At 34.7% G+C, this 26284-nt stretch overlaps 1 pseudogene; it reads right to left on the bottom strand.

Moving 5' to 3' along the window:
- Positions 1 to 5448: 5448 nt before the first annotated feature.
- Positions 5449 to 26284, bottom strand: part of LOC112315369 (M-phase phosphoprotein 6 pseudogene) — a 146651-nt pseudogene continuing 125815 nt past the window's right edge.

Below are 26284 nucleotides of genomic sequence, written 5' to 3'. Positions count from 1 at the left end.
AATTTGGTAAAGCATGGCTTTATAAAGACATTTCCACACTGATCCTTTCCCCTCCTCAGTCAAAAGGTGGAATTTACAGATGTACCACATATTTCAAGAATACACTCAAGAACATCTTCCACCAAGAAATCCCCAAATAAATATTTTTCTAACTTTTCTGTGCTTCTGGAGAATGCTATACATACCACTCAGAGAGCACTTGTGATATCACATTTTAAATTTGTTTTAGTATCTGCTCTTCTATTTAAAATTAATTTTGGTATCATATTATTATTGTTGCTCTTGCTGATGGTTCCTTCCTCTATACCTAACATAGGGCCAGGCTCAAAGCAATTTCCCCATATATATATATATATATATATATTATGCAGAATTAATAAATGTCTAATTAAATGTCTAGAAAATGTTCCAATGCCAGCTCATCAACCACAAGTCAATTTTCTCTCACATAATTACATATCATTTATATCCAGTGTGGGATGAGGATAGCTTTTAATACACTCATTATGAGGTACTCTGGAAACCCCACGGTGAGCGTGCCTGGGGCCTTCTACAGTCTCTCTTTAATATAAATATTTTTAATTTTTTGATTATAGTTGACATGCAATATTATATTAGTTTCAGGGGTACAACATAGTGATGAGACATTTCTATGACTAAGTGATCACCCTAATGTGCCCAGTACCCATCTAACACCATACATAGTTGCTGTAGTATTATTAGCTATATGCCCTCTGCTGTGCTTTCCATCCCACGACTGTTTCTATAACTGGCAACATGTATGTCTTAATTCCTTCCCCTTTCTCGCCAATCCTCCCAACTCCCTCCCATCTGGCAAACACCAGAGGGTTCTCTGTATCGATGAGTTTGTTTCTGTTTTCTTTGTTTGTGGTTTTAGAGTCCACAGAGAAGTGAAATCATATGGTATTTATATTTCTCTGAGTGTAAGAGCATCTAGTTCTAGTTCTGGTTCTTTATTTCACTTGGCATAATAGCTTCTAGTTCTATCCATGTTGTTGCAAGTGGCAAGATTTTTATTCTTTTTTACGACAGTGATATTTTAGCTTTATCCATTTTTCTATTCATGAACACTTACATTGCTTCCGTGTCTTGGCTAGTGTAAATAATGCTGTTTTGATTTCTTTGGATAAATACCCAGAAGTGAAATTAAGTCTGGATAGTGAATAAAAAGCAACCGAAATTCAAAATTATATAAATGTCAAGCATAGTCACCCTGCAGCTCGCTGCTGCAGAGTAAAGGGTCTTCTGTAAATCCAGGACTCCAGTTACCCCATTCAACTGACTGTCAACAGACTTATCCTTGAGATACACTGAGGAAAACCATTTTAAGAAATCTGGAAAGTTTGTCTTATGTCTTCTGGTTTCCTACTTGTAAGGAAAGCTACTGAGCTTTTCCTCTGTCTCTATTGCTTACTACACTTTTCCTCTTCCCTTCCTTACTTGTACAAATTGGGTAGAAATCTCCCATTTACATATTGTCCTTCATTGATTATTTACACACACACACACACACATATATATATATATTCATTTTAACCCAAGAAAAAGACAACATTTAGCTCTACAGGTCATGAAAATGCTGTTATATATTATCTTCACATGATTGTTTCAAGGATCTGAAAAGATAACTGGATATAACAAATCCAGTGTATCTAGTCAGAAGGTTAGTGATTATCTCACAATCTTGGTGTTGCCATAAAGTAAGTTATTTTATAATGCAGGAACTTATTCTAAAATCATTTAAATTTGTAATGTGCATATTATGTTCTCAAAATTGTGCTTCTATGACAAGCCAGTGAGCAAGCAACAAGATCCACAGTAGATCAAAGAAATGCTCAAGGACTTCCCCAGCAATACACAGTACCTATCAAGAACACGGAAACATTTTTAAATCAAACTGACTCAAGCCCTCTGGCTCTTCTACCATAAAAAATGCTACCTGTGCCCTTTAATGAACTATGTTGCCTTCAAACATTAATAACTGTTTATGTATCTATGTAAGACATAATGACTTAATAAGTAAGTTATTACTTGGCAATGGTCTCAACACTGATGGTAATTTTTTGTTGTTGTTGTTTTTGCATTTTGTACTATGTAGAGGAGTCCAGTGTGGTAGCTAGAGTTCAAAGAATGCCATCCAATAAATTATACCTACTTATATTTTCCTTGCTTAGTTACATCCTATAGTGAATCTGAACTGGTTCTAGTACTATATTTCAATTAACACATTTGCTATTGAAGTAATTCTGTGTCAGTTCCAAGTTTAAAGATGCTATATTTGTTTACATTTTTGTACCCTTAGAATCTCTGAGCCACCACATAAGACTACCTGAAGCCACTGTATTGTAAGGAAGCCCTTATTACCTATGTGAAGATAAAATGTAGAAGAGGGACTGAGATGCCCAGCCAGCCCTCTTGTGGTCCAGCCCTCTTGTGGTCTAGCCCTTCTGTGGTCCAGCCATCTCAACCGAGTCATCTTGTGGGTGAATAAAAAAAAAAAAAAAACTTAGAGCAGGGTCAAGCGATTTTGCCATGTGGGCCTTCCTATTATCTATTGCTGTATGGTAAATCACTCCACAACCTAGTAGTTCAGTATCGCACAATTTTATTTGCTCTTGCAGTTTTGTGGGTTGATTTGGCTCAGCTGGACTGTTTGTACCGGGCGTCTTCCATGTCATTGCTGTCAAATGATAACTGGTGCTAGTGGCATTTGAAAGGCCAGTTGGGCTGGACATTGATGATGAAGGGCTGAAATATTCTAAAGTGACATCAAATTAAATCACTTAGTATCTCTGCTTATTTGATATATGTGTGTATGCTTGTAAACATTTATTTTTGTGTCTGGGATCATTAGAATGACAGCTTCTCTTTCAACTTACCAGTTTTCTTCTGAAATAGAAGCCACCTGATTTCACTCCCTTAATTATATAATTGACATTTGAACATAATATTGAAGTAGACAACCTATTCAAGCTCACATGCCACCATTGTAAATATTGCATCTTATAAAATAATTACTTTGCCAAAGTTCCCCTTAGAATTTCATAATTTTTACAATTTGAAGTAAAGGAAGTTGGCTTAGACCTATGCCTTATGTCTTTGAAGAGTTGTAATTACCCTGATTATCTGCATTATCTGCTCCAGTGGAATATTAAAATCTGTTTAACACTATCTCTGGAGGAATGCACTTAGTTTCTAAGAAATGGCCATCTGTTTTTCCTTTGAACACTCACTATGGTTAAAAATCCACTTGCATCTTTAGTGCTCTCAGCATCATCTACACGAGCTTCCTATTTGGGGGGCAGGTTTTCTGCAAAATACATGGGAGATAGAAAAGCAAGAACCACAGTGCAGAGAAAGACCCCGATTTGACCATCCCCCCTCACTTCTCTACCTAGAGAACATAGAGACTTTTTTTTTCAACTTTTTTCTTTCTCTTCTTTAAATGAACTTTCAATCACCTTTACCAATCTCAGAATTGTCACTGCAACCCTCCTAAGTTCCATTTGTTTCTCTGTTGTGCATATTGTTGCAAAGGATTATGCAAATATTGCGATTTCAGAAAAGGGAAGTATGAAAATCAGTGGAATAAAGAGGTTGAATGTCACCGTAACATATTTGAACTAATGTGAAACAATGAAGATGACATCTAAATTTGACTTAAAGTGACACAAACTTATCAGTCAGAACTATGAGTTTACAGCACTAATAGTACTGTAAAGTTCCAATCCTGGTTGCAATTGACTATCTATCAATGGGATAGTTTAAAGGAAAATTATTTATTTTGAAAAAAAAATACATTAGTAGTTTTTAAAGGACTTTTCCCCCTTATGCCACAAGTCTGTTTGAGAATCTAATGAAGGTATTATATTCTTTCCCCAGAGGGAAAAATTATGTTCACTTAATATTTGATATTACACTTAGAAAAGTAATGGGCTCCCTGAAATATAGGGCCTCGTCGACCTACCACCCAAACCAGCATTTTAATAGAAGTGCAGACTTCAGAATAGGCACGGAACGCATTTATTCTTTCAAGTAGGAGTATAAAAGGTGGCTGTAGATAAAGTTGATATATTCCTTCTTGCCAAAGAACAGAAGAAAGCAGGTGTTATTATATGTGTATACGGGCAAGGGCGAGGCACAGGATGAATTTCTGTAATTATACTCCAGAGTGTCTAACATACATTCTGATTTGGGGCCCAGGAATCTAAATGTACCAGATGTAGCAGAAACCGAAAATAGGGAAATCCTCTAAAATCGATACTATGATTTAGAGTATGAGTGGAATCATGTTGTGTGGGAGTGACTGTTTTACTTCACTTAAAATAATGTCCTCCTGGCTCATCTATGTCATACCATGTAGTAGAATTTTCTTTGGATATTTGAGAAGAACTGATGTTAATTCTTCTTAAATGTGCAGTAGAATTCTTCAGTGAAACCATCAGGTCCCGTGTTTTTCTTTCTTTGGTGTTTTTCAACTACTATTCAGTTCCTTCACTAGTCATAGATCTGTTCAGATTTTTTTTATTTCCTCATGATTCATCTTTAGCAGGGTGTAAGTTTCTGGGAGTTGATCCATTTCTTCTGGGCTCTCCAATTTGTGTACAATTGTTTGTAGTAGTCTCATAACTATTTTTATTTCTGTGACATCAGTTGTAATGTTTCACTTTCATTTTAATTTTAATTATTTGAGTCTGTCTTTTCTTATTTAGTCTAACTAAGGATATGTTGATTTTTGTTGATCTTTTCAAAACACTAACTCTTGTCAGGGGTGTCCAACCCATGGCCTGCAGGGTGCATGTGGCCCAGGATGGCTATGAATGAGGCCCAACACAAAATTGTAAATTTACTCAAAACATGATGAGATTTTTTTGTTTTCTTTAGTGTTTATGCATTGAATGTGTGGCCCAGAGACACCAAAAGTTTGAACACCCCATAAGAAGATTTATCATTTTTTTATTGATTAAAGGCTTTAAACAATACCAAACAACAACAAATAATTCCACAAACTGACAATGACTTGGTAGCATGCAAATACTTTAGGCAAGAGAAGCATGCTTGCTTGCTCTTGATGAATTTACATATAATAACTTCTCATAACATTTAATTCCAAAACATATGTATGAATTGGCTTGACATACTTAATAATTTAGTGTAGAATGTAAACATAGGAACAATTGAAACACTGCTGTTAATTTATTAGTCAATTCAAGGTTAGTGAATAAGAGACATATTTTTTTTTAAATCGGAGGTCAAAAAATCTTTAGGAAGCAAGCACAAACCAATGTACATTTGAAGATCAAGGGCTAAAAATTCACTTTTGATGACTACCATTAAGCAAAGGTTGTACAGCATTCATCACACAGTTGTTTCAAAACCAGCATTTTCCAAAAATATAAATTTCTTTACAAATAAACTTTACAATTATTAGTAATTACAGAGAAACCATAAGAATGATTTTCCAAATATATTAACTCTCATAAGGCATCCCTGAGCCATATCCATTTTAATCTTGGGGCTTTTAGAAGATCTTTTTACTTTAATTGGTTTTATGTCTCCATTTTCATCTTCTTTATAATTAGCACAATCTTTTTTTTTTTTTTGCAGACTTTCTTCCAGTTGCCCCCACCAAGGTCTCATATCTTCTAGCCATTTCTACCTCTGACACATCAGAATCCACTATTTCATCTTAAGGTCTTCTTCATTTTTAGCGTTCATCTGACAGTAATTTCTCTGCCTCAGGATTAAATTTTCTGAGAATCTAAATTCTTCCATAGATAAGATCTTCACAAGACGTGAGGCTCTGCTCTTCTGTAAATCTCTTTCTCTTTAAGCTCTGGCAAATCCAAGGACCACTGCTCTTCAGTAATGATTTTCTTTTCTTCCTATTCTAGTTGTTTCTTGGTTTCTGAGTCCAGTCCCTTTGCATGAATGATTTCCTGTGCGGCCGATTCTTGGACAACTTAGTCTTGCTTTAGTTCACCGTAATGACTCTCACCTGGCCCTGTGCTTTGCCACCTAAAATTGTTGACTTCATCAATTGCTTTTTCTATTTATTCTCTATTTCTCTCTCCTCTAACTTTATTATTTCCTTCATTCTGCTGACTTTGGTTTAGTTTGTTTATTTCTAGTTCCTTGAGGCATAAGTTTTGGTTATTCATTGGAACTTTCTTCTTTTTTATGTAAGCATTAACCACTTTCCTGTTAGTACTGCTTTCACTGCATCCCATAAGTTTTGATGCATTTGATCTAAATGTGGAAGTACATGAGTTAAAATAACTGCAGAAAAATACACCACTTCACTCTTTATCATTCCTCTACATTCCTAAATAAAATTTAACCTAGAGCAAATTACATACTTAGAATTTTATTGAGTGAATCAATCAACCATCCCATTACTCAAGTACTATAAGTAAATAAAATCATTTGTGCTACATTCCTAGAGTTCCTGGTGTCCTGTAACCTGCCAAAGACCTAAGCTTCTTGAGTCCCTTTCAGAACAGCTTGTTGTACCATTACTCATTCTTGCCAATTAATGTACAAAGTGAGGTCATTCAGTTTCATAGGATAAAGACTGTCCATAAATAAAAGACTTTCATTGTCTATTGAAGTTTCTGAGAGATATACAAAAAAATATTTTCTACTGCTAAAAAAAAAAGTGAGAATAATGTCATTTCACAGTAGCTGATTAAAAGCCTCCAGAGAGTTTCATAAAGGATCAGGTTTTGTCCTCTATGTTTTAATTTCACTTTTGTAGGTAAAAATCTCACTTATCTACTCAAAAAAATAGAGACTAAAGTAAACAACCAATTCAAGGTTAAAAGCCAATTTGCACTTTACAAACTGTGCCTTGGGAGGTCACTGTTTCTTTTTAGGATATAATGAGTACCCGGTCTTTGAAAATGTATAGAGTCAAAAATATATTTAATCCTCTAAAGACATGGTTCTTTATGTAATTAATTATTACCTGGAGTTACAGTTAAATTTCAATACCTATTAATTAGAATTCTAATGTTGAGGCTATGGGGAAACTACATTTTAAATAATAATCTCATATATATTTTAATGCAGTATTCGTTTGCACCTAAAAATCACTCTTGTCAAGTCCAAGATAAAGCTTTATTCTAGCTGGGAATCACATGTGTGGAGTCTCATTCTTTCATGAAAGATACGGAATTTTTTTTCCCCCTAAAACCAGGCCTGGCTGGGTGGCTTACTTAGTTGAAGCATCATCCTATACACCAAAGGGTTGCTGGTTAGAGGTTTGATTCCTAGTCAGGCACATACCTAGGTACCATGTTCAATCCCCAGGTCGGAGTGCATATGGGAAGCAACTGACCGATCTTTCTCAAATCAATGTTTCTCTCTTGTTCTCTCTTGCTCTCTCTCTCTCCTTCCCTTCCCCTTTCTCTCTCTTTCCTTTTCTTTCTCTCTCCCTCATCTGTCTCTCTCTAAACTCTCTAAAATTAATGAACGTATGTTCAGGTGAAGATTTAAAAAAAAAGCTAAATATTGAATTTTGAATTTTGGATTCTCTTATAAAATGCAGCTAATATCCTACTGTGAACTTCATGTATGGAATGATGACACTTTTTCTGCAGTAGAAGACTAGAGGAGAACAGAAAAAATGTCTTAGGATAGAATTTTTTTTTTTAGATGAGAGGACTTGCTTGTTAGAAAACCACATGATTTTCTAACTATATTCCATGGGATTCTTGCCAGAGAGCTGCACACTGTGGGATTAGGTTACCAAGAAGGCATTTGCCCTTTGGTTGCTGTCTCCTCTTTTCATAGAATTTGATCAGATCCATTAGAAAAGGAGGAGCAAAATCACACCACTCACGAAAACCTCATTGTAGGTCTGTAGTTTAGAGGGTTGTAATTAAGAGGAAAGAGGGAGATCATAATTGGTGTTCCTAGGAAGTTTGTTAGCCAAACACTATATATAAATTTAATAAAATGCCAAACCGTGTTGTTTCTAATTCCCAAATTTTATCCAGAAATTGTCTCACCATCCTAAGTGTAACAACCTTACCAATATTCAGCAAAATTACCAAGGTCAGATTATTACAGTAGCTCTTCACTAATATACTTCTTTCTCACTTCCCCCTACTCCTTTACCCCCACCCATTCATCAAAGTGCATCTAGAGTGATTGTGTTACAAAATACAAGTGAAAGCATATCTCCTCATGAACAACTTTCCCTGGCTTCCCAGGTCGCAGAAAGTAAAGGTCAAAGTCCTTACTCTGGTTTGTAGGGCTCTACACAGATCTGGGCTCCCCTTACCTACATAGCTTCATCTCCACTCTTTTTCTTCTCACTCATTCAGCTCCAACATCCCCGCCCCTTTGCTGTACCTGAACTTGTCAGGGTTGCTGTTCTCTTGCTTTGTATCCACATCCACTAACTCCTTTGTTTCCTTGAGGTCTTTATTAAAAAAAAAATACCTTCCTAGTGAGGCTTTTCGTGGCATTTTACCCAAAACTCTAACCACTTAGCATTCCCTATGCCCTTTTCTGATTACTTGTTTTTCCTCTTTATTATTTATCCCTATGAAATATATTTGAATTTATTATATTCATATTTCCCCCACTAAAAAGTACATTTCATGATAACAATGTTCTCTGTTTTGTTTTGTTCTTCAGTGTAAAGTAAACCCCAGCAATTAAAACAGTTCTTGGCAGACAATAGGAGCTTAATAAATACTTATTGAGTGATGTAAAGATGTCATAAATTTTATTCTTTTAAGGAGCTAACAAAACTGGCTTCTTCAAAGCTTAGATCAGCAAGAGTGCTGCTTCTAGTAAATGACTTAACTCCTATCACAAGGTTAAGTATGTAGTAATTCGACAGTTGCTTCGTTCATGACGTAACAAGGCCCTCAAGAACCCAAACTCCATTACTCCATGTGGCCATATTGGCTTTGTAATGGCTTCTCTTACACACATTCACTTCTTGATCACAGTGTCGAGGAGTTGAAAATGAACTTTCTCTTCCTGCAAATTCCTTTTTATAAAAAAAAAAAGTAAAAAGATTTCCCTACGAGACCTTCAAGTGAATTTATTCTCCTATCTCCTTGGCTAGAAATTGGTTATGTGCCCATACCAAAGCCAATCACTGGCAGAGAAATAGTTTCCGTGACAACTCTCTAGTCTATTGTCAGTCATCCCCTCATTTTAGAACCACATGAGGTTTCTCAGTTGTAAATTCTTGTGACCTAGCTCAAAATAATTAAATCAGAGTATCTCATGCTACAGCACAGGCATTATTAATTTTTAAAAATATCCAGGTGAGACCCACCCAGCCAGGTACCTCAGTCCGTTACAGTGTTGTCCCGATCAGGCAAGGTTGCAGGTTCTCTCTCTCTCTCTCTCTCTCTCTCTCTCTCTCTCTCTCTCTCTCTCTCTCTCTCTCTCTCTCTCTCTCTCTCTCTCTCTCAATGACTTTGAGAGATACTATCCAGGTGATTATAATTTACGTTCAGGTCTGAAAATCAGTGGTCTATGGAGAGACTAATCTGGAGCTGGGCAGTTGTGGCAGATGGAAGACAAACATCTAAAAAATATCGAAGCTCTGCCAGAATGAAAGGAGTGAGGGAGTGGGGGGAAAATGAAAAAAAAAAAAAAAAAAAACAATCAAAATGTCTGCTAGGTAGTATTACATTTCGTATTTGTAAAATTTTAGAATAATATTTAGTTGACCACAAATAAACTGTAAAGTTGGCTTTATTCAAATTAGTATTTCCATTCTATTTATTCACATACATTTAGAAATGTTGCAGTTTGCCAACGTTCTCAGGGAAAGAGGCTTCTGGCCTTCAGAAAACTGAACGGCCTATAAAGCTGCAGGATGTTATTCCCACACAAACAGCTGCCCCACTCGACTGTATTTGGCACCAGTGATGACCAATTCTATTCACTTTCATTATTTGCCTACTCTGTGACTGACCTTTTTGAAAACCAGGGGAAATAGTTAACCTCTTGCCACACCCTTCATGGATAAAAGCTTCTTTTAATCTTCTTTTCAACAGCCTTTCTGTTGCAGAGTTTTTAGCCAGCAGGTTGATTACAAAAGTTCCTCAAGGCAGTTACTCAATACTGCAAGTATAATTCTTACTTGTGTGTAATGCAGACGATTTCTAGTAGTAAAATAAGTTAGTGTCCTAATATAATCAGTGCTTCTCTTGGGTGGTTCTGGGGGATATTAAGAGGGCTAGTGTTGTTTTATAAACTTTATTCTTGGTGCTGCCTTTGAACATGAATATTTTTTGGTTATAAAGACAGCAAAAATTAGACTCAAAATGTAAAAGTAAAAATGCATATCAGGTCATTAATCACACAAATATTTAATAGCTAAATGTTTGAAATTTAGGGTTCCTGTTAACATAAGCACCATTACTTGTCTGTGTTCCTCATTATTTGCAGTATTTAACAAGTACAAGTAATTGCGCATTTCGCTATTAGCAGTGTTTTCCCTAAAGCATAAATAGCTTACATATTTGTGATATTTTCCTATTGCAAAAAAGAAGATCCTATGAAAAATAGGGTCTATTTCTTAGTTACTTCATTTCTCACTCTAATGACATTCAACCTTTAAACAGTAGAGAATGTGGTTTTTTTAAATATTATGTAACCTGAGTACAGAGAACCATTCCTTGAATTTTTTAGAATTATTTCCTTGGCCAGAGAGCAATGGATTAACTTCCTGTGACTGTAAAGTTAAGACTAAGTTATGGTTCACTGTTAAGACCCTCCAGGTCCCACAATTTTAGCTGTTCTTTTCAATAGTGTTTAGTTGTAATTAGGTTATTTTTTCCCCCGAAAAATAAAGCAGCAAATGAAGGAAGGAAGGAAAGAATGAGGGGCAGGATCCTGAGAATCGCTGATCTCCCTAGAAATTAAAGAGTACAACTTCAGGCTAAGACACTTAAATTCACCTTTCTAAAATACATGCATGTCAGAGGGAGAGGTTGGTGATATATATATATACTAACAATGGCATTTTAAAAAATTTAAAGGAATTGTTGAGAAGAATAGCCTTGATAGTAATTTAATTTTAAAATAAACAAATTACACATACAAATTTTTTTGTATAAAATTTATATTCACAAGCATCTTAAATAAAATATGTGTATATGTACATATACACACATATATACACATATGCAATTTCACCTTTTACAGATTACATGTAGACAGACACATGAACAGTTAGGGTGTGTGCGCATTCAGTTAAAGGAGCATGAAAGCATTTTAGACTGTAAAACTGAACAAATATCACGATTTAGAAAACTGTACAAAGTATTACATTTTTACAAGAAATTTACAGTCATTTTGACATAAGGCACAAAACAAAACATAAATTGCAATCGTTTTTAACGACAATAAGCATGAAATTTATAGGCATGAGTTTGAATCCTCAGCCTTTGAGAGGCTGTGGGACCCTGGATGATTTATTTTATGGTCCGTGTTTTTCATTAATGAAACAATATTATCCACATTTCTAACGTGGATGAAAATGTCTAGCATGGGGCTGAAATGTAGCACATGGTCAGTAAATGCTCTTATCTAAATAAACTAAAAGATAAAACGAATATTAAGAGTAAATGACAAAATCATTCTAAAGGGCAGCAAAACCATTTCACACACGTGGAGAAGAAAGCAAACACGACTGGCGTGACCATGGAAGCCACTTTGGAACAGATGCAAACTGAGTTGAGACTTGAAAAAAATATGTCACTCCCCAGTGAAAGAATCAGAGATGCAATAACGATGCATGCTGGGTCACAGAAGGGGCATACATGTATTTTTTGTTTAATCCTCAAAAGCATCCTATTACATAATTCCTATTAGTCTAGTTTTATGAGTAGATAATTCCAAAGCTCAGACATGTTAAATTCCTTGTTCATTTTTCCAAGACAGTATGGAGGTATTAGCCCTGGGATTTTATTCAAGCCTGTGAAATCCAAAAGTAACTGCTCTTTTTGCTACTGCATTGTAATACTTCTTAAATCTGTCTCTCGAACAAGTGCTTTGGAAGGTGAATAGATGCAAATAGGACTAGAAAGAAATGTTGGGGTTATTTACAGATAATTTATTGAAGAATCCAGACTGTAGGCTGGGCTCGCTACAGAAGGATTTAAAGTATTTTCTGAGAGACAGATAACATTTAAATAGGAAGGATAAATATTAAGCAAGCATGTAGCCTTAGGGACATGCACAAATCTTTTACACACACACAAAAAACAATGTATACCTGGTGAAAGGGAGAAAATGAGTTAGAAATATACTCTGAGCCACATCTCTACAGGGCTTCAATGACATAGTTTTCACTTTAGCCAACAAACTGCAGAGGACTAATAGAAGCTTTTGAGCAGGAGAATGGTAAGGAGAAAGTGGTACCCTTGAAGATTTACTTAAAATGTTGGAGCACAATTTAGAAATAAAAATAAAAAGAGTTTGATCAATTAAGAGACTTTAACACTGGTTAAGATGTGTACATAAGGGCCTGAAGTGGGGGTTCTAAGAAAAGAAGAGAAGAATCTAGGAGGCGTTAACTAGTTAGAGCCCGCTGAAGTTTGTGATCGATTGCCCATGGGTTGGAAGTCAGAGAGTGCCAACAAAGAAACACTACAAATATTTGATACTTGTAATAAGTGATATAAATAAGTGAATAAAGAATGACTAATGATGTCAGTGAACAAAATATTTCATTTAAGAACACATTTTTGGCTTACTATATTTGAATTTTATAATACTAATAAAAATGATAATTTACTATTTCATTTAATCAACAAATATTAAGTTTTATTGACATTCAAAAACATTATTCTAATTGCTAGTGAATGAGAGATATTTTTGTTGTCCTTTTGTTCCTGCCTCCATTACTGCTTCAAGTAACATTTTGGGGGGCAAATATATACAGTAAAGTGATATGAGTAGTAAAATGAAATTCTAAGGTAAAAAACAGGATGATGTGATAGGTAATTACTAGAGACTATGGGGGTTCTTTTAGTTAGGGTAGTCAGGGAAAACCTCTTCAAGGAGATGACAGGTGAACATCAAGATTCTTGAGGATGAGAAGAAGCCATCCATCCCCATAGCCTGTGGAAGAGCGGTCTAGTCAAAGTTAGTCACAGGCATGAAAGTTGCAAATCTGGAAGCAAGGACTGCATAGGAAGGACACAATAGTGAGCGAGGAGAGAGGTTAAACAGGAACCAAGTTATACAGAGCCAAGGAGATCAGTTACAGAGTCTGGGCGTTAAATTCAGGATAGTCATTGAATATATGTAAGTAGTGAAGTAATATAACCTTACCACAGGTGATGCTGTCTTCTGTGTAGAGAGTGGAAGTAGGGAGCATGGTATGAATATTATATTCAGAGCAGAAAAGCAATAATGGCTTGGATGGTAGGTTGACAATTAAGATGAAAAATGAAAGGATTTGAAACCTACTTTGAGGGTAGAAATAATAGGACAAACTAATGGGAGTCACATGTGGGAGATTAGAAACTACGAGGATTTAAAAATAATGTCTAATTTTTGTTTTGTGTTTTCCTTTGCTTGAACAATTGGGTAGTCACACCATTTACTGAGATAAGGAAATTTTGGAAGGGATAACTAAGTATTATATGTATGTGAGATTACATATGAAATTATGATAATCGAATAATTTTATACACTAAAGGAAGAAGTCAACTAGTAAAACAATCAAAATGTTTCTAGAATTATATTTATGTCAATTATATGTAGATATTGAGATAAGTAGTTTTGTTCAGACATTAATGCAATTCATTTTGGCTTTTAAGTAATTCTGATGATTACTGGCTTGCTTTTCTAAATGAGGGTGAGACCAGTAAAATAGAAATGGAATTTAAATTAAAGCTTAGAGTTATTTTGTGAGATTCGGGCCCATCCAGATCCCAGGGAGGGAGCGAAATGAGAAGCCTGGAGCAGGAGAGCTTGTGTGTTGCATCCATTAGCTCTCCCAGCACTTTGTCTCACTTTCGATTTTTTTTTTTTTTTTTTTTTTGGTGGGGAAGCTTTAACTAAAGCAAGCCAGTATCAAAGGCTGTTACCACAAACCATGTACTTTCAGATGTGTGTGTTTGAATAGTTAATATTTTATTTGGATATAGTCCCATTGGTTTTATTTTTCTTTTGTTTCTCTTGCCTGGGTAGACATATCCAAAAAAAATGTTGCTAAGAGAGATATCAAAGAGCTTCCTGTCTGTTTTCTTCTAAGAGTTTTATGGTTTCAGACCTTACATTTAAGTCTTTAATCCTTTTTGAGCTTGTTTTGTATATGGTATAAAAAAGTTGTCTGTTTCCTTTTCTTTTTTTTTTGCATATATCTGTCCAGTTGTCTCAACACCATTTATTGAAGAGATTGTCTTTACCAATAGTATATATTCTTACTTCCTTTGTCACAATTTAGTTGACCATATAGAAGTGGGTTTAATTCTGGGCTCTCTGTTCTGTTCCATTGATCTATGTGTCTGTATTTATGCCAGTACCATGTCCCTGCAGTATTGTTTGATATCAGGTAGAGTGATATCTTCAATTTAATTCTTCTTTATCAAGACTGCTTTGGCAATGTGAGGTCTTTTGTGGTCCCACACAAAGTTTGGGATTAGTTGTTCTCTTTATGTGAAAAATGTCATTGGTATTTTGATAGGGATTGCATTGAGTCTGTAGATTGCTTTGGGTAGTATGGACATTTAAATGATAATTATTTTTTATACTTGGAATCTAAAAAAACTAAACACAAAAAACATAAACAAACTTATAGATACAGAGAACCAACAGGGGAGGTTTGGAAGGATGTGTGAAAAGTACAAAAGCGGTAAGAAGTACAAATTACCAGTTATTACAATAGTCATGGGGATGTAAAGTACAACATAGGGGATAAGGTCAGTAACATTGTAATAACTATGTATGCAGTCAGCTGAATACTAGACTTCTCAGGATAACTTCATAAGATATATAAATGGCTAATCACTATCTTGTACACTGAAACTAATAGTGTATGTCAAATATAATTGAAAAATAAATTTTTAAAAAGAAAGTTAATATTTTTACAGAGGCATCAATAATATGTCTTTCCTGAAACTGTTTATTTTTCTCTTTTATTTCACACATGGGAAACTAGAGTTACTTTATGTCAAATGACATTCGGTAGTTTTTCAGTATTATCATTACCTATGTGCCAAATGTGCTCCAGGGATTAATTTTACTAAAGACAACTACTCTGTAACCGTTCATATCCATACTGAAGGAAAAGAAAGAAAAGGTGTTGTCACCGTGTGACTGAAGGGTCACACAGTGATTACTGTAATAGCAACTCAACTAATACAAAATTTCCCCAATGTGTAATGTTTTATCCTTCTATCTTTCTACAATCCAAAAATCCATTCAATTTTGGATGGCCCAAATGAAATCAATCATATTTCCTAAGGGTCCTGAATATTTTGTTTATAATAAAACTGAAAACCAGTCACGTTCTTAGTTTCTTCATTAACTTCCTTCATTTTTCAAATTGTTGGATTAAATGCAAACACATTTGTTTTCTTCATAGCCAAAGACACATTTTAGTACACCACAAGTATTTTTGTTTCATATTTACTGTTTCATAAGTAATTTTGTTTCATAAGTTCACATGTCAAAGGATTATTGAAAAGCATGGGCATTCATGTAACTCAGTTTTATCTAAATCAGCCCTCCAGCTTCTCATTTGAAAAAAAAAGATGTCAGTTTAAACTCTCTCTCATTCCCGGGCTTTGTTTTCTTATTAACAAGATGGCAAGCGCCCACACCTAGCAACCCAGTGGTGGTGGTGGTGGTGGGTGGAGGCAATCACATTGATAAAATCTGTCAAGCCAGAACATGCAACTAATTGCACACTTTTTGCACAATTTTGCTAGAAGGTGTGCACATGATTTTCTTTTAAAAATGAGGTTTAGGGAACATATCTGAAATCATGGAATTTATCTCCCCAGTATTAACTGAGATTGTACTATGTGTTTATATATACAAAAGAAGGATGAGAAATAGGCAGTGCTCGCCTCTCACATGGCCAGTTATTTAATCGTATCCAGTCTTCACCACAACCTTCCAGATTCTTACCCTTCTTGTCCATTTCACTAATCAAAATTATTATGGCAAAGCTAATATCTGGCATATTATTGTAGACAGAAAACATGGACCCAGGAACTTGGCTTCTGTCTTATTCTAAGGCTACAGTTACTGGTGTACTGGTCTATATTCTGTCTGTTGTTCAGCGGTTTTTAGCATCTTGCCTTCTTTACTTCTAACGTCTGAATCGTTTTGATTAGGAAATTGCCTAGAAAGCTGGTTCCCTGGGCAGAGATGTGCTCTTTAACGACAGCTCTGGAGATTGCTACCAGAGAACTTTCTCTCACTGTTACGTACCCCTCTATTTTGTTCTGGATTGCTGAGCCCAGTTGTGGATCTATACAGCAATGGATATTATTAGACAACTTGAACTTTATACTTTGACCACTAGACCTGAGACATTATATACAGTAGAATAAGCATGAGATTTAGGAGAGATGGTTCTTAAATAATACTAACAGGGTCAAGCAACATGAAGCATAAAAAGGAAAGGAAAAGAGAGATGTCTCCACTCAATTTCACATAGAACTCCAGTGTTGACGCAAAGAATCCTTAACTTTTGACCCTGGTTCTATCAAGGGAAAACTTTCTAGGCCTAGGCCAGGTAATCAATGAGCCTGGAAAAGAGGGGAAAAAGAGTGTTAGCTCTTTTCTCCTTACGTTGCTCAAAAACTAGCCTATTACTTTAATAGCTGTGCTCCTACTCACTTTCACTAATGAATGTGGTCTTCTGAATTTTTTAATTGTAATTTTATAAAATAAATTTGAAAAGTGTGATTGTAGAAATACCAAATCATATGAATTAAACCTAGTTGAATATATTTGTATATATATATTTCAAAAGAAATCAACTGTAATATTCTATTTTTAAAAACTGGAGAATTTTCTTTAATCTGTTTTGTGAATATCAAAATCTCAAATGTTTGTTTTCATCAGTTAATTGTAAATTACTTAAAATTGCCCAATGAAACACCAAATAAATTCCCAAATTCATCGATTAAACATCTCACTATGGTTTAGAATCATGGAATTTTTCTAGACATTGGGAATCAAAGCAGAGAAATATATAAAATTCCTATTCTTATAGTGCAGAGCAGAGACAATAAATACATTAATACATACTCATACATACGTACAATGAACCATATTATGGGAAAAAATCAGGCACAATAAGAAAAATAGTGGGTGGCAAGGGTGCAGTCCTGTGGCAATGGAGGCTGCTAATATATCTATGCCACTCAAGAAATGCTTGTGTGACAAGCTGCCACTTGAGAATTAACATGCATGCTGAGAGAGGGAGCCATGTGATATCTGGGGGAGGAGCCAGGCAGACTGAGGTAATGGGGGAAGGTCTGAGGTGGGAGTTCAGCTAGCGTTCCGCTGAACTGGAGACCAGCCCAGCAGAGTTCACTGAGCATGAAACAGAGCAGAAACCAGGTCTGGAAAGTTGGGGTTGATGGATCCTAGGAGACGCTGTCCATACTTCATTGTAAGGACTCTGGGAAGGTGAGCAGAGACCTACAGCCAGAAGGTCAGTCTGGCTGCTCGAAGTAAAATAACTATTATTACAAATTCCGTATTGTTAAGTTTGCTCACAGGTTTATCATATATTTTGCAACTTTGTATTTTAACTGAAAAGCTTTCAATATTGTTATGACCTATAACATTTTTAAAAATCTGAGAAAAGAAAACCAATTATTTCTTAGTATCACTTTAAAAATATTTTAATTTAATAGACAGTATTGCAGGCAAGATAATAAATGCAGACAGCATAAGAATGATATATGCTTATGAATGGACTCTCACCACTTCCAAGTGCTGTTTTCCTCTCCACACAAATATCCTCTGTTTGGGAAGTCATTACCAGAGTCTGACTTCATGTTGGGGGATGTGAAAAGAAAGCAAACTCTTCACTGACCTATATGAACTTGTATAAAGCATTTCTACAGTGAGACAATACATATTAACTCAATGATTAGTAATTAAATGAAGTTCATAGGAAGATTGCTTTTATTGCCTATAACCTTTAAAATATAATCTTGACTTTGAATTCATGACAGCTCTCTGGACATTTCCCCTTATCTCGGTCATAATGGACCAATGCCTCATATCGCTTTTGTAGCAGTAGTACAAAATTGTTAGGTGAGTCAATTTTCTTTTTTTAAATTTTTATTTATTTACTCTAGAGAGAGGGGAAGAGGAGGAGAAAGGGAGGGAAACTGAGAAATACATGGCTGAACCTCGCACACCCCAATCCAGGGATCGGGCCCACAACCCAGGCATGTACCCTAACGAGGAATTGAACTGGCAAACTTTTGGTTCTCAGGCCAGCGCTCAATCTACTGAGCCACACCAGCCAGGGGCCACCGCCAATTTTCATCTTACAGAATACTTTCTGCAAAATATACATAGTAATAATAAAATATCCAATTTTACTGTTTTTTTTAAATGATAGGATAAATAATCGAATACATTACTTTTCTTTGTGTGTGTTTAAGAAACCTGAGCTTTTTCCAAACCAAAACCTTTTCAAGTATAATTTCTTCATGTTAGAGTTTCTTTCTTGTAGTTTTTGTCATTTTCTGGCCTTCCAAGCTTCAGTAGAAATAAGGCCTTATAGAAGTTATGGCTGAACAGGTTGTAGTTCCTTTCTAGATGAAAGATCTCCAGTTCTTTCATCTAGAGCATTTAATTGCATTTCCACTAATTTGCTAAGATTTCATTCAAATACCTCAAAACAGCATTGCTTATTATACTCTAAGCTCTATCTTTGCGTGCTTTGTTCAGCACTAATAATTCTTAGCTTTTAGTGGGTACTCAGTATATGAATAAAATAATTGATCATTACCCAAATCTCTGTTTATGCCTACATGCATCCTTAAATTCAAACTGCAGAATCATATAGAGGTATGTTCCAAACTGTAAGGGTGGCTAAAATACGGAACCGGATAGTAAAGTTCCCCTGTTTTTATAGTACTTCGTGATAACCTAGCCCTCTATACCTTTTAGCATTGTGAAAATTAGGGTGCAAAACCTTGGTTAAAAGAACCAGATAGAAGTAGGATACTTTCATAACCAAAGCCATTTTACAAGAGGGAAAATTACTCCTTCACTTATTCATGTTATGACAAATTCCATTATGATGGTGGATACTCCCAAAGATATTACTAATATTGAGACAAAATTTAAAGAAACTAGTTGTTTCAAATTGTCTCATAGAGTTTTCTTAGTACAATTGTGGGTAATAAGAGAAGAAAAGTAGATTTTATATGAAGATAGATATATATTTCATTTTTAAAAACTTTAGATTGCAATTATGATTAATGAGCATGAATATTTTAATAGAAAAACAAATTACTAGGAAAATGATTAATAGTAAAGTATTTATGATAATTAAAGTACAGCGCTGAAACTGATAGACTATATACGGGCTTCCTTACAGAAGTAACAGAACCCATTGTGTGCAGCAGAAAGTAAAGGTGTGAAGGGCTGGTAGGTATGTGTCTCCTTGGGCACACAACTAATTTGGTTTATTTGTTATCTTACTCAGTTCATTCATAAGTGACCAGGTAAAGACAAAAAGATTATATTTAATACTTTAATACTTTATGTAATATGTTCAAAAACAATGGTTTCAGTTAAAAGCATGTATGAAAAATTTCATTGTAAATTATAAAATTTTTTTGACATGGAACATTAATAAAATTAACTGAATATTTGTAAGGGTACGTCAAAAATCATTTAAAGAATGTTATCTAAAAGTATATGTGCCCTCCTTTCTACCATTAGAGCCCTCTATAAATTATTCTTTTATAGCAATTATGCTAAAATATTTTATTAAATAGATGTTTTATTTAATACAACTGTAGTACTTGAAGGAGTGTTATATTTTTTTATTATGGCACAATATTTGGATTCTAACTGTTGCATTAATGAATAAATGAAAACTGGTTAAAAAAGTAAGTCGTGAAACACAAATACCCTACTACAGTGAGGTAGCTGTATAAAAATGCAAGCACTCTTATACATTGTCACTAGATTGAGTGTTTTGCGTTTGATTCTCTTTTATTTTCCTCTAGTTTCTCCATTTATTGAGTGGTGAGTACTACATGTCAGGACTTTGGCTAAACAGTGGTGGAAATGCCAGTACGCTTTTCAAATATACATCTACAAATACAGTATTTAAAGAAATGACTTTTAAGATATATCTTTAATAGTGAAGAAGAGTTTCCTTAAGATAAAAAGGGTGAGTGAGGAAGTTCCAAATGCATGAAGGAGAGAATAATATATGTGCTACTATAGGAAACAAGGAGAGTTTTGCCAGTTCTGGAAAACTGAGGCAGGAAAACGGAAGGAAAGGAGATTGGTACCACAGCCTGGCTCGGTTGCCAGGAACCTAGTATATAGAACTAAGGGAATCAGGCTTATTAAAGTTTTTATATGGAATAAGAAAAATCTCAACTAAAGGAGTGGAAGGTCCATTTTATGCCTCCTACAGTATCTGTTACTAGTGGTCGGTCAACTGGCATGGAACAGCCCCCTGTGGAGCTAGCCCCTGTGTGCAATATTTACTCCGAGTGGAAAATACGTCATGGATTGTTAGGGTTTTTTCCCTACTCTAGCCTCCCTCTTTGATCAGACTTTAGAAAATCAGCAATTGTCAATACCAGTATGTTAGTGAAATTGCACTAGTAAATTTTGACTGTGAGAAAAGAAATTTAGAATATCTGTGTAGGAAATATATATGAATAGAAGCTATGGACTTGAGACTCAATTAACAAAATATAATTCTAAAAATAATTTTTCCTACAAGGAATATTTATTTATATCTGTTTGGAGTTAATATAAAAACTAAATGAGGATTAAAAGACAAACAACCGAGGTGTTATGAAGTAATTGGGACCAAAAACATCCAAGAAATAAAAAGCCAACACACAACACAGTATATAGATGATGTATCATAGAATTGTACACTTGAAACCTATATAATTTTATTATCCAATGCCATCCCAATACATTTAATGGGGGAAAAAAAGGAATTGAAAAAATCAACTCAAAATAGCCCATGGGTAAAAATTTAAAGAATGTACTTTTTTCTTCACACCTGAAAAATTCAGGTGAATATTCACTATCCACATGGTGAGAGAGACACCTGCCAAATCCACCCCTTCCAAGTAGATCCAGGTTTATAAGGACTTAAAATTTGTAACAGAGACATCTCTCCCTGAATCCATTACAATCTCTGAAAAAGAGGTTGTTCCAACTTATATATCTCATCCTGGACCCATCACTTGACACAAAGGAGAATTATTTTGAATAGCTACCCTAGGCAAAATGCCTATGTTTTGGTAGGGTAGTGGGCCTCCACTTTCATTCCCAATAGAGTCACATAGATATAGGTAGGGAAGGAGGTAGTTCTAGAAAGAAAATTGATGTCAGAGATAAGATATATATCTACTGTATAAATAGACTTCTGATTCAGATTACCTCAGTCTAAATCCTGCCTTTTGCATTTGCTAGCATTTGTAAACAGAAGTTTCCTTAAACACAATGTACCTCAGTTTCCTTTCCATAGAATGGATTAAGAATAGTACCCAGAAGTACTGCTTATCTTCAGATGATGTGAATAAGGAATATTTGGGATAATGCAGCTGTAACACTAACAGATGGTTCACAAATAATAATTACTCAAAAATATTTGCTCTATGACAATAATGCAATTCTTCTTCTTAAGCATTCCACAATCTGGTCCTTTGATCATATTTTTATGATATTTTTAATGAGGTATTAATTTATGGGGTTTTAAATAGTGATTCATAGGGTTTGGGGCTGCTCTCTGGGGATATATAGGAAGAGTGAGGGAGAATTTTATCTCCTCTGAAATTGTAGCCAGCCCAAAGTTTATGAGTTTTACATGCATTGCCTCTAAGAAAGATTTTATTTGGACATGGAATTCCACAGCTAATATACATTTTGTAACCTGCTACTCTGAGACACCATCTTTATAGGTCTACGTAAATCACAGAGGGTACACCTAAAATAAAACAAAAATTATAGCGAGTGTGCTGGGCTTGTTACAGAGGGCTGAGCAAAGAACATAGGTGAGCAATGTCCTACACTGCGTTGCTCCGGGAAAGCAATTTATAGTCTCCACTCTACTGAGCATACTTCAGCAGTGTCACTTTTATAGAGAGAAGACAACATTGTTATATTATAATGCCATTAACCATATCAAATGTCATATGTTTAAAGAACTGAGGGTGCATATCTTCTTTTTCATTCCAAAAGCATCTTATTTCTTTCACAAATGTAATCAGAACTGTGACAGATAATACAGCAATTTATGAACTGTGGACAAAAAGGAAAGCATAAAAGCACAATCATATTAGGATTCCAACTATGCTTATCTTGTTATCTCAGTTGGGGAGAAGAGATTTTTAGGATGTTTATGTACAGAGAATGTTAACTGTTTTCTAAAGATCATTTTAAAATATTTCAAAATGGGAATTTAATAATGTGTGTGTAGAATACAAGCACAGCTCTGGGGGGGGGGGGGAGCCTTGGTACTTTTCCTAAACATTTTTTTTTAAAGATTTTATTTATTTATTTTTAGAGAGGGGAAAGGAGGGCGTAAGAGAGGGAGAGAAACATCAGTGGGCGGTTGCCATGCACGTGCCCCGTGCTGGGGACCTGTCCCAGAACCCAGGCGTGTGCGCTGACTGGGATCAAACAGGCGATCCTTTGGTTCACAGGCCAGGGCTCAGTCCACCAAGCCACACCAGCCAGGGCCTAAACATTTTTATAAATATCTCTAATATCCATCTCTTTTTGTGTTTCTCAATTGCTTAATTTTGAAAGAATTATTCCAAACAAAATAATTGTTAATGTTTGCAAAAGCAAAGTGGCATCTGAGAGTGCCAAAAGCTATGAATCATGTGAAACTTAGAAAATAGTTGTTTATTTCCACTACAGGTGTCTAAAGAGCTGTATCTCCAGTGAGTTTATAAACTAATTTTGTATTTTTTTTTAATTTCAAGATGAGCTCTCAATTGGCCATCTTTCTGGTAATTTTAGTACACATCTTTAAAAATTATGAAAAACAAAATAAGATATTTGAGCCATATTTTAAAAGTAGCCTAAAAAGGTTCACTGGCAATCTGAGGGAGAAATGAGAGACAGTAAGTTTCTCTAAAAATGGTCTAAAGGTGGTCTTGTACATGCTTAAAATCCTACTTTTCAGGAAAAATAGAAGAGAAGGAATATGTTCATATGTCATGTACTGGAGTTGATAAGAAATGGGATTCCAACCTTGAGGTAAACACTTGTTGGGATTAGCAGAATTTTAACAAAGCTATTGTGATTATGCTGAAGGATGTATTGTAGTTGATGTTACCATTACAGGAAGCAGCTAGAGGAAGGGGCTTTGGGGCATAGATAACATTCTGCATGATGTGGATTGATGGGCAACTCTTGTACTACACAGACTGATACCTTATTTATACTAATTAGTGAGTTTAAAAAGGGCCTAAGATATTCCTGAACTGGTATTTATTTTTATTCTGTGTATCCTTACATTACTTCTTTCACTCCCTAGAAACTTTTAAGACCATATCTTTCTCCCCAACTAGACTGAGTCTGAGACACAAAGGATGATGTGGTATGTTTTTATGAATCTGAAGATGAAACATAATACCCATAATGCTTTCTCTACCTTGTTCTTCATTCCTGTGAGTCTTTCCCAGCAGAACTGTTAACATACATATATTCACTAATTAGTTCAAGACAATCTAAGGTTTTCATGTTGCTCAGCATATTACATATTTCATAAAAGCAACCAGAAAGAAGGAAAGAAACACAAAATCAGTATTTTGTATAACTTTTTCTAATAAAACTTGTTAATCATGAATTCTTTAACATATAATAAAACTAGTTCTTCATTGTTTCACCTAAAGATTTTAATAACAAATTCATAATTAATATTTCATGAAGTATTTGAATAACCTATAATGATTAAAGATTTTGTAATATTCTCAGTATATTATTAAAGTCCAATTTAATATAGTAAAATACTGGCTCAATTAAAACTAAATGTGGTCGATAACAACTAAGGAATTTAGATTCAGTGGATTTAATGTAAATTGTGCTAGTAACATATTTGGGAACAAAACAATATAAATCATGAATTTTAATATAGTATTTATAATTAGAAGTGTAAAAAGCTTATAAACACAAAGAGTTATTGTTTTAAAATAAATCAATAAAGATTAAGATATAATAAGCATTTCAGCAAATGAAATCAGAACATGCCTGTGTAGATGCAAATCATGTGTAGATAATAAATAATTGTTTTGAGAGTTTTCTCCTTTAGGTAGGAGAGAAAAAATATATTACTGCCAGAAAAAAAAAGGTATGTGTTCATATTGGTAATTTACTAAACTATCTACTGAAGTTAACATATTTTAAACTGTATTGAAGGGACTAGGTTCCAATACCCATAAATACTGTTTAAAAACTGACAGCACACCACTTTGAACAGTTGTATTAAAACATGTATTCTATGTATATTATGGTATATTATAGAGTGTAGAAAATTATTAAGGAATTTTGCTTATTTGTAAAGAATGTGTATAAAATCAATGAATTTCAAGTTATTTTTAATTATAGTCCCCTTCGTCGAAGTTAATTCTTATATAAGAATAAAATAGAGAGGGAGCTTATCTGAGGGAAGTATGGACAGAGATGGGAGAATCATTCCCAACCCACTATCTGTCCTCCAGTCCCACTACATCATCAAATCCCCTTAGTTAGAGATTCAGGGTTTGTATGTTTCCTTTTTCAGAAAAATTTTATCATCACTAGACTATAGAAATTGTCTATTTTTTCCAAATCTAAATGTCTATGAGTTAGTAAAAGACAAGCCTTTTAAGTTTAGAAAATTGTTATTCATAATACTCCTAATCTTCCCATTCACTAAATGAAAATGTTTTTTAACCATTTTTTTATTGTTGTTCTATTACATTTGTCTCAATTTTCCCCCCTTTGCCCTCCTCTGCCCATCTCATCCCCCACTCCCACAATTCCCACACTGTTGGCCACGTCCATGAGTCATTCATACATGTTCTTTGTCTAGTCCCTTCCCCTTCTTTCCACCATTATCCTCCTCTCTCCTCCCTGCTGGTTACCTTCAATCTGTTCCGTGTTTCCATGCCTGTGGTTCTATTTTGTTCATTAGTTTATTTTGTTCATTACATTCCTCTTATCTGTGAGATCATATGGTATTTGTCTTTCACCAATTGGCTTATTTCACTTAGCATAATATTTTCCAGTTTCATCCATGCCATCACAAAAGGTAGGAGATGGTTTTTAAATATAATATAATAATTCTACATATTGGGCAAATTATTATTCACAAAATATAGGCAAGAAAAGTGGGTTAAAAATATGAAGTTAGCTTCCCCAAATCCTTTATCCAGTGAGTATGGAGTCAGAGTTAGAGATAATCTGAATTTCTGAAATCTGTTCTTTTCTTACCACACTTCACAGGAGGTGATAAATCAAGGACACCAAAAGGTTCTCTTGACCCTAAATCACTGAAGAGTAAATTTTCAATAGTACTATTTTATTTTTTTTGGCTTATAACATTCTTCCTTTGATAAAAATCAAATATCCCCAGAAAGTTAATACACTGTTACCATTATGTGTCATTCCTTAAGGTAAACTAGTTAATAAAAGTATTTTGAAAAGTTAGCTTTAGATGACCTGTATAGGGAAGTGAAATTTCTGGATCCAGGAGACAGGGTGACCTAAGTACACAATATTGCTGGAACCAGTTTCCCGTTGTTCATAAAAGCTTAGGCTTTGGGTCATTTTTCTGATATCATTACCTGCTGTGTGTCTTTAGGAAAGTCACTTAAATTTTCCAGACCACATTATCTTCATCTATACAAGGGTGTAACTAATTATAGCTATTCCACAGGCTGATTTAAGGATTAAAGATAGAAAAAGCACTAAGCAAAATTCATACAGAGTAATTCATAACTATTAAGGAATAAACAGTAATTATTGATACTATGGGGTCACCATGAAAGGAAGGAAAGAATGTGAAATTAGGGAAGAAAATAGAAATACA

The sequence above is a fragment of the Desmodus rotundus genome, chromosome 8, assembly GCF_022682495.2.
Source record: "Desmodus rotundus isolate HL8 chromosome 8, HLdesRot8A.1, whole genome shotgun sequence".
NCBI lineage: Eukaryota > Metazoa > Chordata > Mammalia > Chiroptera > Phyllostomidae > Desmodus > Desmodus rotundus.
The sequence above is the reverse complement of the archived record's forward strand: the minus strand, read 5'-3'. Positions and strand labels throughout refer to the sequence as shown.